Raw genomic sequence first — 16,915 nt, 5'->3', positions numbered from 1 at the left:
TTCATAAGTGTCATTTCTTTGACCCACATGAATAAAGTGATTATGATTTGATTTGATTTAATTAATATATTAAATCCTATTAATAAATCTGGTTCGTTCTGTTATTTTTCACTGTCATAATTCTGGCTCTACTTCATTCGTATTTTGTTCGTATTCGTAAGACTTGTTTTTTTCCAGAATTATTCCAATAAAACAGCTTACAGTCCTTTAAGTGTTCGTTGTTCCTTTTAATCGTATTCCTTCAAGAATAAACTTCATAAAAGGAACCTTTAAATTCGTTTGTGTGTCACGCTCTTAAACTCAGATGTCGCTTTTTATCTATATAAATAGAACTTCATAAGAAGTGATTTGGAAAATATTTTTTAAAATGGCGCCGCCTACGTACAGATCAGTTAAAATTTTGTTGAAGTTAAATTCTAATTATGGTTAAGAGGAAGTCATGTTTGCACAAATAATTTAGTATCTGGATGTAAATAACTTATATTATATATTAATATCCGGACGACCGAGCCTTGCTCGGATTTTTAAGAATGTACAAAACTTGAACAAAAAAAAAAACTAATAGGACATCTGGATTCGAACCGGGGTCTTCTGCTTTCCGGATCACCCAATGTCCCATCTGAGCTATAATAGTCTTGTGTATAGTGGCGAAATTTACCTTTGTATTCTAATGTTATTGTAGCTGTTTCTCATTCAAACATGGATAAAACCATTTTTTTTAAATTGAAACCTAGCTAGATCGATTTATCACCCCCGAAATCCCCTGCATACTTAATTTTATGAAAATCGTTGGAGCCGTTTCCGAGATTCAGATTATATATATATATACAAGAATTGCTCGTTTAAAGATATAAGATATTATAGGAATTATAGAAAATGTCTGTTTTTTACATTCATATCAATACTATAACTCTGTCTTATTAATAAACGCAATGTAAAGTTACTCCAAGTTTAAAATTACTTATTCCTGTCATGTAATTCTGTAGTGACAAAGGTAAGATAAAGACAAAAAGTTTTAAACTTGTAATAACTTTACTTCTCGTCTATTAGTAACACAGAGAAGGTTTCTATGTTTGGATTATATATTACCTGTTTTTATTAATAAGGTTCCTATAGAACGGTATCGTTGATGTTCTCAATGGTCATGGAGCTCTTCGAAACCGGTCTCCTTCAACGAGGGGTTACTTAGGTTTTTTCAGTAAAACCTGCCTATTTGTAACATAGGACCTTATAAACTAGTTGATATTGTGTTTGGAAGGTACTTCTTAATATCAGCCGGAAGACGTCCATTGCTTTATAAATGCCTCCCCCAAAGATCACCATGGGGATCGCTGACCACATCCAACGTATTCTGGCAATCTTGACCAGATCGTCGGTCCATCTAGGCCATTCGAGGAATTATCTGCCCCACCGGCCATCTGTCCGTTGAGCTATGTCCCTGCCCACTGCCACTTCAGTTTCGCAATCTATTGGGCTATGTCGGTGACTTTGGTTCTCCTACGGAGCTCTTCATATACTACATATTTAAACAAATAATATATTCTTTATAAAATATATCAATACTAATTTTAACTTTTTGTGCTCATCGCGTTTCATTTGGCTATTTTGGTATTTCATATAGGGCTTATAAAATGACTTCTAATAAAATTTACTGTCGCTTAAAGAATAAATGAATGGAAATTGAATTTTGACAAAAATTATGTTTTATTATGTCCGTTTCGGAATTTTTATTTTTATTTTTCATATTCTTAGGTGATTTATAACTGTCTGATATTTGATTTGTAATTTTAAAAATCTTAATTAAATTTAAATTGGTTGATACTGTGTTCGGAAATGAAACTTATACGAGAACTTCTAATATTATACTCTCTCGTGGAATGAACTAATTTTAGCATTTTAAGTTTTTGTGCTCAATGGTTTCTCAGTTGATTGAGTATTTTGTAATTACACTTTTGTTCGTCATTACTCCCTTTTTAATTTTGTTTTTAAATCTCCTGTACAAAAATCCACCTATATATATATATATTTTAATCTTTACTCACGATGGATCTGTTTTGATACCGACTAGTTCTATTTTATAAATAAACTAGCTGACCCAGCAAACGCTGTATTGCCGACATTAAAATCGCGATACAGAAGTAACTGTTGATCGTAGATGAAAATTGGAAGTTGTATGTATTTTTTAATGCTGACTCATAATCAAACAAATTAAAAAAAAAATCGTGTGGACCACCCTTAACATTTAGGGGGATGAAAAATAGATGCCGTCCGATTCTCAGACCTACCCAATATGCACTCAAAATTTCATGAGAATCGGTCAAGCCGTTTCGGAGGAGTTCAAAGTTTTAACACCATGACACGAGAATTATATTAAAATATAGTTGATAGTGTGTCACGAAAGTATTTATAATTTTATCCACCTGTAAGAAATGTCACCAATTGGTGTCCAATTAATTGGCTTAATTAACACACTGTTGTTTGGGACTTTGCTTATATACATTGGATAACTAAGAATAATGTCTAAAATCAAAATTTAGATGACAGAAGATAGTTTAACTGGACTTTTTATTCTTATATTATTAAACGATAATAATCATCATAATTTTAAGTATTTATTTTATTTTTGTATTTTTATTAAAGATAAAAAAGATAGTTTGTGTTTTCATGCGATTGCTAAGTATATTTTTTTATTTCCAACATAAAATATTTTTAATATTGAATATAATATGGTCACTATTAGTAGATATAATAAACCAAGGCTATTCTCCAATCATCATTATGAAATATATTCAACATCTACAATTTCAGATGTGATAACTTTTTTTTATGAAAAGAAGGGATGAGTCGAGCAGTACGTTCAGCTGATAGTAATTGATACGCCCTACCCATAACAATGTGCCGCGCAGGATTATCGAAATACCCAAAAATTCTGAGCGGCACTGCGCTCGTCACCTTGAGTTGCCCAGTAATTTCACTAACTACGGCGCCCTTCAGACCGAAGCACAGTAATGTTTACACATTATTGCTTCACGGCAGAAATAGGCGCCGTTGTGGTACCCATAATCTAAACGGCTTCCTGTGCAAATGGGGCATCCAACTGGTTCTTGTTTAAACTTTTCAAAGAGCAATGGAAAACAAGAGGATTTGTTCGAGTGTATTTTTTGTATGTTTGTTACCTGAATTGTTAGTCAGTACCTAATTGACTGAATTGATTTAAATCTGGTGATGGAATCTGTAGTGTTTGTATTTATATAAGAATTACTTAATGATCTGATTTGGAGTAAAATTATGTTCTCTTTGTAATTGATGTGTAGGTAGGTATATTGAAATATCTAGGTATAGTGAAATAAGATTTATTCTAATAACTAGGTAGGTGCCTAGTCTTATTCTAATATTATACTCATATTATAGCTAATACACAAATAAAATTTGAGAAACAACAAAATTTTTATGAACGATTCGGGACTCGAACCCACGACCTGCAGCGTTCCGTACCGGTGCTCTAACCAACTGAGCTAACCGTTAAAGTGTCGTATCGTTATAAAATCTTGTATGCTTTGTTCAACTCTCAGGTTGTGGCTTCATCTACAAGATCTACTTTACAGTTGATAACCTGCTCAACCCATATGATTTGCATATTAGGAAATTGACTTGAGATGTCGCTCTTGTAAATCTTAACAATATGTTATGTTTTTAAAGTGATAACCCTCACTTCTAGGATTAATACACAAATAAAATTTGGAAAACAACAAAAAATTATGCACGATGCTGGACTCGAACCCACGGCCTCCGGCGTTCCGTGCCGGTACAAATTGTTTAGATATTATTCTACCTAATTTTGGTTCAATAGAATATATTGTTGAAAGCTCAATAAACTTTATTTTATTAGGTTTAAACTGAGCGTTTTTGAATCGTCATTTTATATTTATATTCCCCAGACGACCCCTATAGCCCAGTGGCCCTGCCTACTGAGCTAGAGGTCCCGGGTTCGAATCACGGCAGGTGCAAACATTTATACCATGAATGTGTACCCATGCCCATAGAAAAAGCTTACCTAGTTTGGGGCAAGATAATTTGTGTAAGGGTGTGTCAATATTATATTATTTCTTTTAAATTACTGAATCTACAATACGTTCATAAAAAGTAAAGCTCCTGAGAAGAATAAACAAGAAACTGTTCGTGTAATAATAATATTCTTGAATTTTATTCAACTGAAATTGCGGTTAAGTTTGATTTTCATTAAATTACTAAGTTCTTAAATTAAGATGAAGTAAGCAAATAAAAAATAAACTAAGCAATTAAATTGAGATAAATCACTTACAAAATATATTAGATTATATCTACAAAATAACATTGCAAAGGTTTAAAATAACATTACCACTAAGCATTAAGCATGCAAAAATAAAATGATTGTTTTACAAACAATTGAGGTACATAAATAAGAATATCATAATAAACATAATTATTAATACGGATTACTGATAGGCTAACACTAATAAATACGTTTTAAACAATTTAGTATTACTTTTATATACATAGTAGACATTAATCTATTTTCTATTTAGTAGTTGGACTAATATTTCTTAATATATATATTGGTGTAGTAAAATATTTATAAAATAAGTATATGTTTTTAAGCCTTTCTTTTAATTATTGTAATTATGTTATTAAATAGCCGTTTTTATAAAACAAATATTTTATTTTTTTAATGCTGCTAGATACTTCTATTAAATTGGAGATATGTGCTATTTAAAATAAAGTAATTAAATTGAATTTAAAACATTTTCGATTTCATTTTAATAAAAGGAACGGTCCATATGCACCTACTTATTTGTACTATGCGTATTGACTTTTATTTAATTGAGAGTATTTTGTATTTCAACTGGGTGCAAATTTCAGTGAAATCGGATATTGATGGTGACAGTGCATCAGTCGGCTTGACAAGGGAAAATTAAAACAGTCCCTTAGGATTAATCCTTGAAGCTGCTGATATGATACGATCCCAGCAAAAAATATAGCTAAACTGCTAGTACTAGTAGCTAGTCCTAAGAGGGGATACAGTACTGAATAAAAAATTATAATTTTCCTGTAGTACACGTGGAACCTGGAGAGAATGTTGATGAGTTAAGTAACTGTTTAACTAGTTATTAGCAAACCAAATGCCGCCGAATAACACCTTCGCACGACACGCCACAAGTTAGGATATCATTCCCACCATCTGGATGTGTCACGGTCCTCCACAGTGCGGTTTTCAAGGAGCTTTCTTCCACTTACTACAAAGTTGTGGAATGAACTTCCTTGTGCGGTGTTTCCGGGACGATACGACATGGGTACCTTCAAAAAAAGCGCGTACACCTTCCTTGAAGGCCCGCAACACTCCTGTGATTCATCTGGTGTTGCAAGAGATTGTGGGCGGCGGTGATCACTTAACAACAGGTGACCCGTACGCTCGTTTGTCGTCCTATTCCATAAAAAAAAACAAACATCAACTTCCTCCCCAAACATAACAAAACATTTAGAAGTAACATTTTCCGTCTTATTAAAAAAAACTTAAGCTTTGAAAAATTTCTGATAAAACTAAGAGAACCGACAGCGAAATTTAAGTTTTAGAAACTTCATGACCATATAACTGATTCACAATCAAATATTAGAAAAATATTTGTCACCAGAGGTAAGGAAAGAGATGTTAAAAAAATGTGAAATAAAATTAGACAAACCCTTTTGCTATAGCCAATACGTACCAAGGAATTTTTGAACTACCAACTGGACGAATAAGATAAATAAAACAAGGAAAAAAACATGATGGTCAAAACAAGAGAAAGAGTCCAATGAAGGGAAAATAGTGCCATATACTAGATATGGAAATTTTGCACATGTCTCTCAAGATTCTTCGTGTGCAGCGGAAAGCAAAAAATACAACAGAACTGGCAAATTAGGTTACCTAAAAATAAATTTATTGGTCTTTTTCACAAAAAACTAAGCTAGCACAGTATGAAGGAACAGAAAAACGTATAATAAGCTATAATGAAAGAAAACTGCAGTTAGTTCTCTACAAAGTGAAAAAATACTATAAATTTTGAACGATGATTCAACATTCAAATGCAAAATTGGAAGAGTAAACAAACAAAGATTCAGGATTCACATTAAATTCAATACAATGTGCAATTTCGGGCTATTTAAGGACAATATCATTTGTAACAGACAAGTGAAAGAGCTAAATAAGATATCACTATCACATTAAAATAAAACATATTTACAAATTAAAGGTACTTTAGATCGCATAATGAAAGCAAACGGATAAATGGAATGTGTCAGCATTAACTTTATTAAAGATGGATTACGGAAAATACACAGTAAAGTAAGGCGTAGTCATGAATCAAATAAACTTTTTCCAAAATTTAAAGATGTTACTATAATCTAAATTCCTATTGATTCATCAGTCTTCATCTATTCAATTCAAAAAATAAAGTACTGCTAGCGATATATTTCTACCATGAATAAATTGCTTAAGAAAAACTTAAATTAATGTTTGTTCAGAGTCATGGGGGTTCTTATAAGTTATAATGATATAGAATAGTTAGAATAATATTATGAAAAGATGTATATATTATATTTACAGATTATACCATTCATTCGCAAAAAACAATGTTCATATCTATAAACCCTATCTACAAAGTCCGCAGATAATAATATAAACTTTTCGAGTATGATAATTTTTTCAATCAATTTCCCTGACTTTTTTTCTCGAGAGGAGGAAAATACATTTAATTATTGAAAACCCCGAAACAGGGCCCATATGTCGGGCTCGGGTGTAAACACCCCCTACCGGCTAAAAACTTCCTCTGTGCCGATAGCCCTAAAGGCTTTTACAACGAAGCCGGGCCTTGGAGGCCGAAAATGTAGCTGACAGGCGCGGGGCATCTCGGAATTGAAATGAAGGATAGATTATTAATAACCACATATCAATATGAGGTTGTTATTGAATATTAACGAATATGGGTGTATGGGCTCGATCCCTTTGACTCACCTAATAATGGACGAAGATACCAAAAACCCCACGGTACTTCTGAACCATCCGTGACGTGACGCCATCTTGCCGTAACCGAATTTCGTTGCAATTGTCGTCCAGTTACCCCGTAGTCGCGCATAAAAGAAGTTTTACTTTAAAAAACAAACAAATTTTAGTTTCAAGAAATATCGTTTTGACATGTCGAGAGTAGAGCACTACCTCATGTTACGCTTCTGGGGCGTGGATTATATTGGGCTACTCATCCATAATGTTTGAATTTTCAAACAGGATGTTTAACGTTATAGTTCAGAAAGTCGATCTCACGGTATGCCGACATTTCGCTGTAATTTATATGAATGTCATAGTGATTTATACCTTGTATTTTTACTCGTGTAAGCGACGGAATGTTATTTGTATTTTAAACCGGTCCCATCTCCAACTTCATCACTCAATTGCCGACTAACTCAAATCGCACTTCTCTCACTCATCATAATATTGTATTGATAAAAAAAAATTGTTTCACTAATAATTATTTAGTACTTCCACTAACAATAACTAGTTTAATCATCTTGATCGTATGTAAATATATTAGAACTCCTGAAGATCATATAGAGTTAGTTGTCGTAGAAAATGGATCTCTAAATGCACAGCACTAGATCACTGAACTCCTAACTCCTCATGTACAACCATCATTAGCTGTTACAGGAAGCGCTGCTGTGTTTATGGACGACAATGCTCGAGTACACCGAGCAGGCGACGTAGACGTAAAATGCAAATCACTTGATCTTATTACGTCGTACTTATCAAATGAACCCAGAAAGTAGTAATTAATAATGAACATTCATCAGGAGCTGTAATGCGGATGGGCATGCCTCAGGCTTAAATCCTAGGACCTTTCTTATTCCTCGTCTACATTAATGATCTGCCATTTGTAGCATTGAAAGAATGTGAGATTGTTTATTTTGTAGACAACACTTCATTAGTTTATAATATTGATAGACATTCACAGAATGTATATAAAATAAACCTGTCCTAGGAAAACATATCTAAGTGTTTCAGGGTGAATAATTTGTGACTTGACGCGAGCAAAACAAAATGTATTGATTTCTTCCTACCAAATGTAAAAAAAGTATAATAATAAATTGTATAATAACAATAAAAGTAAATAATAATATTAAATGGGGCTTTAAAACTTGTAGATACTAGTTCGTTTTTTGGAATAGTTTTAGATGAAAAACTACGATGGGGCGCTCATATTGAGCCAATCTCAAATAAACTCAGGGCTGCTACTTTTGCTATCAGAAGAATTAAAAATTTTACTGATACTAACACAGCGAGATTGATTTATTTCAGTTATTTCCATAGCATTATGACACATTGAATACTTGTGGTTCATGTAGAATTCACTGTAAGTGTATTATACAGAATCATTTGTGGGCTTGCTTTATGAGCATTAATTTTGTAATGTTGTAGTTATCATGCGTAGGTATGCTATAACATGGATCGTCATGTTCACTGAATCGCATTGCTTGCGTTGGCGTTGTGTGCCGGGTCGTCTCCTTCAAAGGGAACAATGGCAAATGGTCAATGCGTCAACCAGTGAACAGGCGTTGCATGTATTGACAGGTTGACCGAATATTGTTAATAAATCATTAAATTTGTTGGATGCAATTACTAATTATGACAGTAATTTTTATCATGTTCACGAAGCCTCCTTACATAAACAATAAATTCAATTCTAAAGATTGATTCATCCAATAATATAAATAATAATATATCACTTAAACAATATTTATAAATTGGATGCAGCAAAACTTACAAACTAATTCGTTGTGTATATTACAGCCAATGTAAAATACTCTATTTGATTGAAGAAGAGTGGCCGTTGAGTTTCTTGTATGTTCTACTCACGAGCTCAATTTTTTCAGAACATATGGTAAATTCAGTAATTTTAAAGAAATATTTATAGTGACTATTCGAAAGGAATTAGTTTAAGCCTAATTGAATACAGTTTATTTGACTTTGACTAAGACTGGCTAGCACGAAGTCCCTCAATCCAAATGAGCATCTATTGGACTTTCTAAAACAACGTGTTAAAGCTACACATCCAGCCCCTTAGAACTTCCGAGAGCTTTAATTTGATTTTACTGCCGAATGGGAGCGTATTCCCCAAGAGTTCATAAAAAACCTCGTCCAAAACATGCCACGAAGAATTGCATCAGTTATTTCAACCGGTGGAGGCCATACTCGATATTATGATATTAAGACAATAATATTTTATGTTGCTTACTTTCAATAAATAAAGAAGAAATTCAATAATTGATGTTACCATATATCTTTTTTAAAATATGTTATTGCATTTTCATTAAAATGTTTTTACATCAGTTAAAATATTCATTTTATTTTGTTGCATCAAAATCCCTTTTACAACTATTAATATTAAAAGTACTCTACTAAATATATGCTTCACACTGACAAGATATGGCGCAATAAACTCAGCGGGTTCTTTTTTTTAAATGCCATGGAAAACCATTAATAATTTTTACTGTAACGAATTTACCACTAAAAATTTTCCACTGAGGGCGGTCGCTCCATTACTAAGACGTGTTATTACTAATAATGTTATTTATGTAAAAGTTACATTACATAAACTCTTTTTAACAATTATTTCGATTTTCGTGACAAATTTGTTTTGTGTATTATTTACTGGGATCATAATATACATCGCCCAAAACGGATTTACTAATAACGGTTTCTAGAAAATATCATAATGTGCCTATGTTGTACATACATACATACATGACATTGTCAAGAATATTATTGAAGGCAACAGTTTAAATGATTATTTCTTTAGATGTTTCTCTTAATGATTCTTCAGGACACAGGTTATAAAAAGCCATGCATATATTCTAAACAATCCTATAAAGTCAAAGTTGAATAATTATTTATCAAATAGTTTTCCAATAGCTTTATTATCACAATAATCTATTCGTGTTAAAACAACAAGAAACAATTACTTACTTACTGTACTTTTAAAAATTACATATATATTAATAAATAATATGATATAGGTCAAGGCAATAAAAAATATATCTGAAATAACATATAACGTGAATAATATTAGGTTGTCGTTTTAATTATTAATGTATCAACTTCCTGGTGGATATATGTATATTCAAAAGCCTCCGTTAAAATTAGTTGATTATTTAAATTCAAAGAAAATACTTGTACCTTATTAAATCAGTTCAGAAGGTTGACAATAACTCGAGGTAATTATAAGACTCACAATTTATTTCCAATGGAAGGCTCCTTTTCACAGGATATCCAGCTGGATTATGGGTACCATAACGGCGCCTTTATCTGCTTTGAAGCAGTAATGTGCAAGCATTATTGTGTTTCGGTCTGAATGGCGCCGTAGCTAGTGAAATTACTGGGAAAGTGAGACTTAACATCTTATGTTTCAAGGTTACGAGCGCAATTGTAGTGCCACTAAGAATTTTTGAGTTTTTCAAGAATCCTGAGTGGCACTGCATTGTAATGGGCAGGGCGTATCAATTACCCTCAGCTGAACATCCTACTCGTCTCGTCCCTTATTGTCATAAAAAAAACAGCTAAATAAAGAAATGGAACGCGAATCTATGGTAACACCTCGGTCGCATAAGCTAACGCAGATATTCACAAATCAATTTTGATTTTTGATTTATGACAAATCAAAATTGCACATGTATTATCGGGCTGTCAGGTCGTCTATACGCTAGTGTATTGATTATATACATACTCGGCTATGTAACTCTCGCTCGGGTAAATTCGGTTCATTTCGACCAAAAGAACGCTAATAATCTCCAGAGTGGTCTATACACCATTATAGTGATTATTGATATGAATATATAAAAAGAAGGTTACACTTTTAATATCTACGATGACGCAATTGCGGGCATAAACTCGTCTTATCTTCATCATCATCATCATACCAGCCGGAAGAGGTCCACTGATGGACAAAGGCCTCTCCCAGAGATCTCCTTGACGATCGGTCTTGCGCTGCGCTGTTCAACGTATTCCAGCGATCTTGACCAGATCCTCGGTCCATCTTGTGGGAGGCCTAACACCACTGCGTCTCTACTCTCTGCGGCTCTACTGCTCCAACGACCATCTGTCCGTCGAGCTAAGTGTCCTGCCCACTGCCACTTCAGTTTCGTAATCATTTGGGTTATTTTGGTGACTTTGGTTCTCCTACGGATCTCCTAAGCTCGTCTTCTTGCTAATAATGCGAAACATTCACAAATTTCATAGTCAATAAATTATTAATTAAATTAATTCAATAAATACAAAAGATAAACCTTGACGAAATATGTTCTGAGTTGACAATAAACAATAATTAGTTGCTATTTCCTTGTTGAATTAACAATTGTACATAAAAGATGATAATTTTCATTTCTCTTGAATTTAGTTTGTATAAATCGGTACATCGCACCATCATTTTGTAAAATTCAAGATTAAAACTTAGGTTCAGTTCAGCCGTTTTGCAGATTACAAAGAACAAAACATATTGACAAATATTTAAAAATAGGTTTTCTTATGAAAAGACAACACCAATTTTTTTTTATATAAATAAATAAACAATGTATGTAAATGATATGACCAGCCCATTGCTCTGTTTTATACATTAGTAAAAAAAAAAAAAATTTTTGAAAAATCAACATTTTGAAATTTTAGCAAATTTTAGTAAGATATAAAGCCGTATATAGCCGTCGAATAGAATTAATTTATTCGAATAATTAATTTTGTCGGAATATATAAATATGCAAATGTTGTGTTTTATCGAGTGTAACTTCGCTTAGATTTGTCTTTGCTCATTCCAGACTCGACACTCGAGTCTCGTGCCAGAATTTGGCGAAGCAACATCTCCTGAGGATGCCTCGTATAGAATTGACTAAAGATCAATCTTAGCTCTCTCTCAACATATGGATAATTATGGATTTCCGCAAAGTAACGCCTAATTCAATAAATTTTCGGAATATATAAATAATTCGTCACTAACCAGAAATTACTAGAAACTTCCGCATTTTTGTGGAAATATACATTTTACATTAATGAAAATAGATCAATCAATTTATAAACTTCATAATAATTATTTGTAACTATCAGGCTATCGAAAGCTCGGTATGAAAACTCGGAATTAGTGTAATTAATCCTAGAAGTGAGGATTATAACTTTAAAAAAAATAACAAATTGTTTAGATTTGAAAGAGCGATATCTTAAGACAATTTCCAAATATGCAAATATTGGGGTTGAGCAGGTTATCAACAGCTGGAAAGTAGATCCTGTAGATGAAGCCACAACCTGAGAATTGAAGACATATTAAGATTTATGAACGTAACGTCACTCAAACGGTTGGCTCAGTGGAAGAGCGCGCACGGAACGCGAGGGTTCGCGGGTTCAAGTCCCGAATCGTTCATAAATTTTGTTTTCAAATTTAATTTGTTTAATTTATCCCAGAAGTGAGGTTCATCAAAATTCTTTAATTTATTTTCTGACCTGATTTCTGTCTCCGAATTTGACCATCGCACCATTCGCCACAGATTAAAATATCACCCTAAGTGTGTGTACCCTTAGTATGTGTGGCATTCCTCCATAGTGCGATTTTCAAAGCATTTTCTGCCAACCAACCTAACTATGAAATGGAATTCCTTGTACTGTTTCCAGGACGATACGACATGGTTACATTCATAAATAGATCTTATATATATGGTGTGATTCCAACGGTGTTACAAAGAGAGTGTGAACAGCGGTGATACTATAATATGTCCCAGGGGCGTGCATTGGTTTTCCAGCGCGGTAGGCACTGTAAGCCTAACTATTCGTAGTTGCAATTAATATTTAAAAATTAAGTTCCTGTTATAAGGATAAATATAAGTTCACTTACCAACATTTTTCTGCCGTTCGAGTTCTGTCAGATTGATCGTGTTTTTAGCAAGATTTGTCAAATTATTCAAGTCACCGTAACCCATATCATTCCACACAGTCTTCGTTGTAGAAATAAACAGCAGGTCAAGTAGAACAATAAATTGGAATGGCGGCATCCAGCTAGCCAAGTGTATTACGTAATACTTGGTATTGAAATATTTATTTTATTTATTTATTTTTTATTTATTTATTTATTTAGATAGTTACACCAACAACACATCATTATAAAATTAAAATTTTAGCAAGTACACAAGGGATAGTACAATATGACATGTCTTTACAGGTGTAAACAACATTTACAATAGTGCGAAAAGAGTAACAAAGTTGAACAATTAAAATTAATGAAATGATGAGTTAAACAAAAATGATGATATTAAATGACTTAAATACATCACTACTTTAAAAAATAGGATTTATAAAATTTATAACTACACAAAAATAAATAAATTTATATCTTATATTTAACTTACATAACTAAGATCTTAATATTTTAATGCAGTCGGTTTTAAATTTATTGATATTAGTCATATGAAAAATTATTATATTACCATTTTTTGCAGTGATATCGCTCATAATTCTGTTTAAGGGGGCGTTTTTACCTATATTAGTTCTGCTGATTGTTGGGCTGAAAATATTTTTAATAGGGAATCTTGGTCTATTTCTAGGGACTGTTAGATTTACATTTATAAGACATTCTAGGGATATGATTCTACCATGTATAATTTTATGTAAAGTAGACACATCAGTTATTTTTCGTCTTATCTCCAACAAATTCATATTGAAATGGTCCAGTCTTGTTTTATAGTCTGCACGATAAGGGCAGGTTTTGTCTTTAAAAGCTAGAAAGCGAGTGAAATTACGTTGAATACGCTCTAATCTATCAATATGGACATTATATTGGGGAAATATCTCATAGTTTTACCTTTTTGTTGAGTTAAACTAATATTTGGTATTGGTCCATTAAGAGAAACAATTTTTATTTTATCTACGAACGAAAATTGTGCAAAAGGATATGTAGGTACCTAATTTCTGTAAGCAAATCGTATTTTTGCCACAATCGCGACACTGGAGTTTCTCCATTATATTTTAATTCCTTTCGTGTTACCGATTTTAAACACAAAACACACAGCAACTTCTTTTTTTCCCAATACAAACACTAAATATAATTAACAATAAACAAATCAACAGAACAAATAACAAATGTAATTAGCTTAATAATTCACGCCCCTGATATAAAGTACACGAAAACACAAATAAAAAAATGGCACTGTTATTGTTGATTACTAAACAATATATTTTTACTTCCGGAAATGTCATATTTTATATCTCACAATCATGAATCACGTCATGTGCGTTGTCAAAACTCTTATGGGAGCGCAATAAGGTTGAAACTCGGACACTAAGCGAACGAGATACGTCATAATATAATTATTATTATACTCATAAATCATAATGTAGATATAATTTCTTTCGTTGGTTTAATCCGTGACAGTGATAGTTGTCAGTTCTAACTGTCATTAGCATACCTACCCGAGAAGTGCCAAAGAAGTCAAATTGCGATGGTCATATTTAAGAACGATTTACATAGTCATTGTATATTTTTTGCTGTGGTCGTTATAACCTTGACAAATAAATTTTGTTGTAGAAATGGAACATATTCTACTAGGCTTGAGTAAGCAGTATCGGAACTGCCTACTATCTTATCGGAACGTATTTAGTATATCGTGTAGCGAAAAACTTACTGGTGGGGTGTTCAATAGAAGTTTGATTATAGAATAAAAGAACGAAATTTATCTGAATTAACTTGGAAACTAGTGTAGGTATATTATTTACAATCTAAATATGGTAGGTAGGCTATGCCTATTAGCATATATGGAATGCACGCCCCTGATATGTCCTCTACTACTTTTCTATATGCACCTGCTATTAAAAATATTTAGAGCTGTTTTCTATATCGCATACACACAAAATTGTTTGCCTGATTGTAGATATCACTATATATTATAAAACAAAGTCGTCCGCCACGTCTGTCTGTCTGTTCGCGATAAATTCAAAAAGTACTGCACCTATCCTGTTGTTTTTACCAATGGATAGCGTGGTTCTCGAGGATGGTTTTAGTATATAATTTGTTAAGTTTTTGTATACATTTTCGTATATATTATCTAAATTTGTTGGGAATGTCGGAAAATATAAGCCGTCTGGGAGCTTTGAACGAAAACGCTGTCTAAACCCTTTGAGCTATAACAAAATAATGTATGGTGGAGTTGTGTATCTTATATAGGTCTACAGAAACGTCTGGGATGGCATATTATGTCTATCCCTTAAAGATAACATAGCATATACATTTTAATATTTTCAAAATTAGCAATTACAAAGCGGTTATGTTAAAGCCTTTCGCACAAATATGATATTAATCCTTAACATTTTCTATTGACAGAACAGTGTCTGTCGGGTCAGCTAGTATGATAACATTAAATTCAAATTAAAAATTTCAATATTTTTATTATGAATAGGATTTTAAATCAGTTATTGCACGTGAAAAACTACTACTAATTGGAAAATTTGTGTTAGACTTGAGAAAAGCGAGCGCAAGAAACTCAGCAGACATCTTTTTTTTAAATTTAGTTACAATAAAATTAAATAGCCTGAGGGCGGACGCTCCATTCCCAATCTGTGATATGATTAAAAACGTCATTTATGTTATAGTAAACTTTATTTACTATGTTAACGTATCGTTACAATTAAAATTTCTTAACACATTCGTTTTGTACATTTTCTAATCTTTTATTAATGTTTTGCTTATTAATTATAAAGTTTCATAAACTAAAACTTCGCTTTACAAGCTTTTTTTTAAATAGTTAAACGAAATGAAATGAAATTTATTTATTCATTGAGGTCAATAACGTTCTACGAACGACGTCTTAAGAGGAAGTGCAAGCTGCTATTTTTCCATACAATCATTGTCGACTGTTTTCACCTTGGTTTAATCCTAGATCAAGGAGATCAATAACTTCTCCAAATAAGATCAACTTAATCATTATGTGTCTATATGTTTTGTTTTTCTTTTTTTATATTTTTTCTAAGTGCTTGATTACTTCAAATAGTGCTTAAAAATTAAAAGGATTTTTGACTTGCCAACGTTAGCGAGGCAGAAATATTGGTTTAAAACTCTTAAATCTGAGAAAGGCTTGGGAAAGGCCATACGCTACCTTTTATCGCGAATAAAAGTCTTGGCGGGGTTGAAATAGAGGGTGGAAATTTGTATAAAGATAACACCATGAATATTTGTATTTAGGCATTCGATAAGAAATAATTTAATTATTGTTCAAGCGTTTTAAAAATGTTGTTAGACCTGTGTGGGGGATTAAAAAGGGGGATGAAAGTTCTATAGTTAGTAGCTTATAAAAATGTATTAACCACAGCAGTTTGTTGTGTATTATTTGTAAAGTAAGTATACTAAAAAATAAAAATTGCTGCCGAAAGTAACTATTGCACGCGCACGAAGTCGCGTAAAAAGCTAGTAAGTATATATTTGTCATTAAGTAAACAAATTGACTCAAATGAGTTCGGAAATACGCCTTTTAAGTAAAACGTGGAATTTACCACTCGCTTGACAACACCACAAAGAAAGTCCTCCCCTAACTGTTTTCTGTATGACCTGTAATTCAGGCAGTTATGACGTCACAAGATGAAAACGGATATCTTTTCAGATACAGATATAATATATAGATGTCATTATTGGTTGAAATTTTTTAGTAATAAACAATTAATTGATTTCAAAATATTTAACAAAAAAACAATCGACTTAAAAAAACTATAAGTACCAAAACAATAGATATGTATTATAATATATACTAAAAAGTATAAAAATAATTGCGTATTTTTATATAATCTAATTTATCTAATTCTAGTTACGATTTTTGTTGTTTTTGGAATCGGTGT

The 16,915-nt window shown here is 32.3% G+C and overlaps 1 protein-coding gene across 2 annotated transcripts in view; it reads left to right on the top strand.

Annotated features, from left to right (window-relative positions):
- The window catches only part of LOC126966415 (pancreatic lipase-related protein 2-like), a 43,327-nt gene that overhangs the window by 11,165 nt on the left and 15,247 nt on the right, over positions 1–16,915 (top strand). The window lies entirely within an intron of this gene.

This window comes from Leptidea sinapis, chromosome 10, assembly GCF_905404315.1.
Source record: "Leptidea sinapis chromosome 10, ilLepSina1.1, whole genome shotgun sequence".
NCBI lineage: Eukaryota > Metazoa > Arthropoda > Insecta > Lepidoptera > Pieridae > Leptidea > Leptidea sinapis.
Note: the sequence above shows the minus strand (reverse complement) of the source record. Positions and strands in the feature narration are given on the sequence as shown.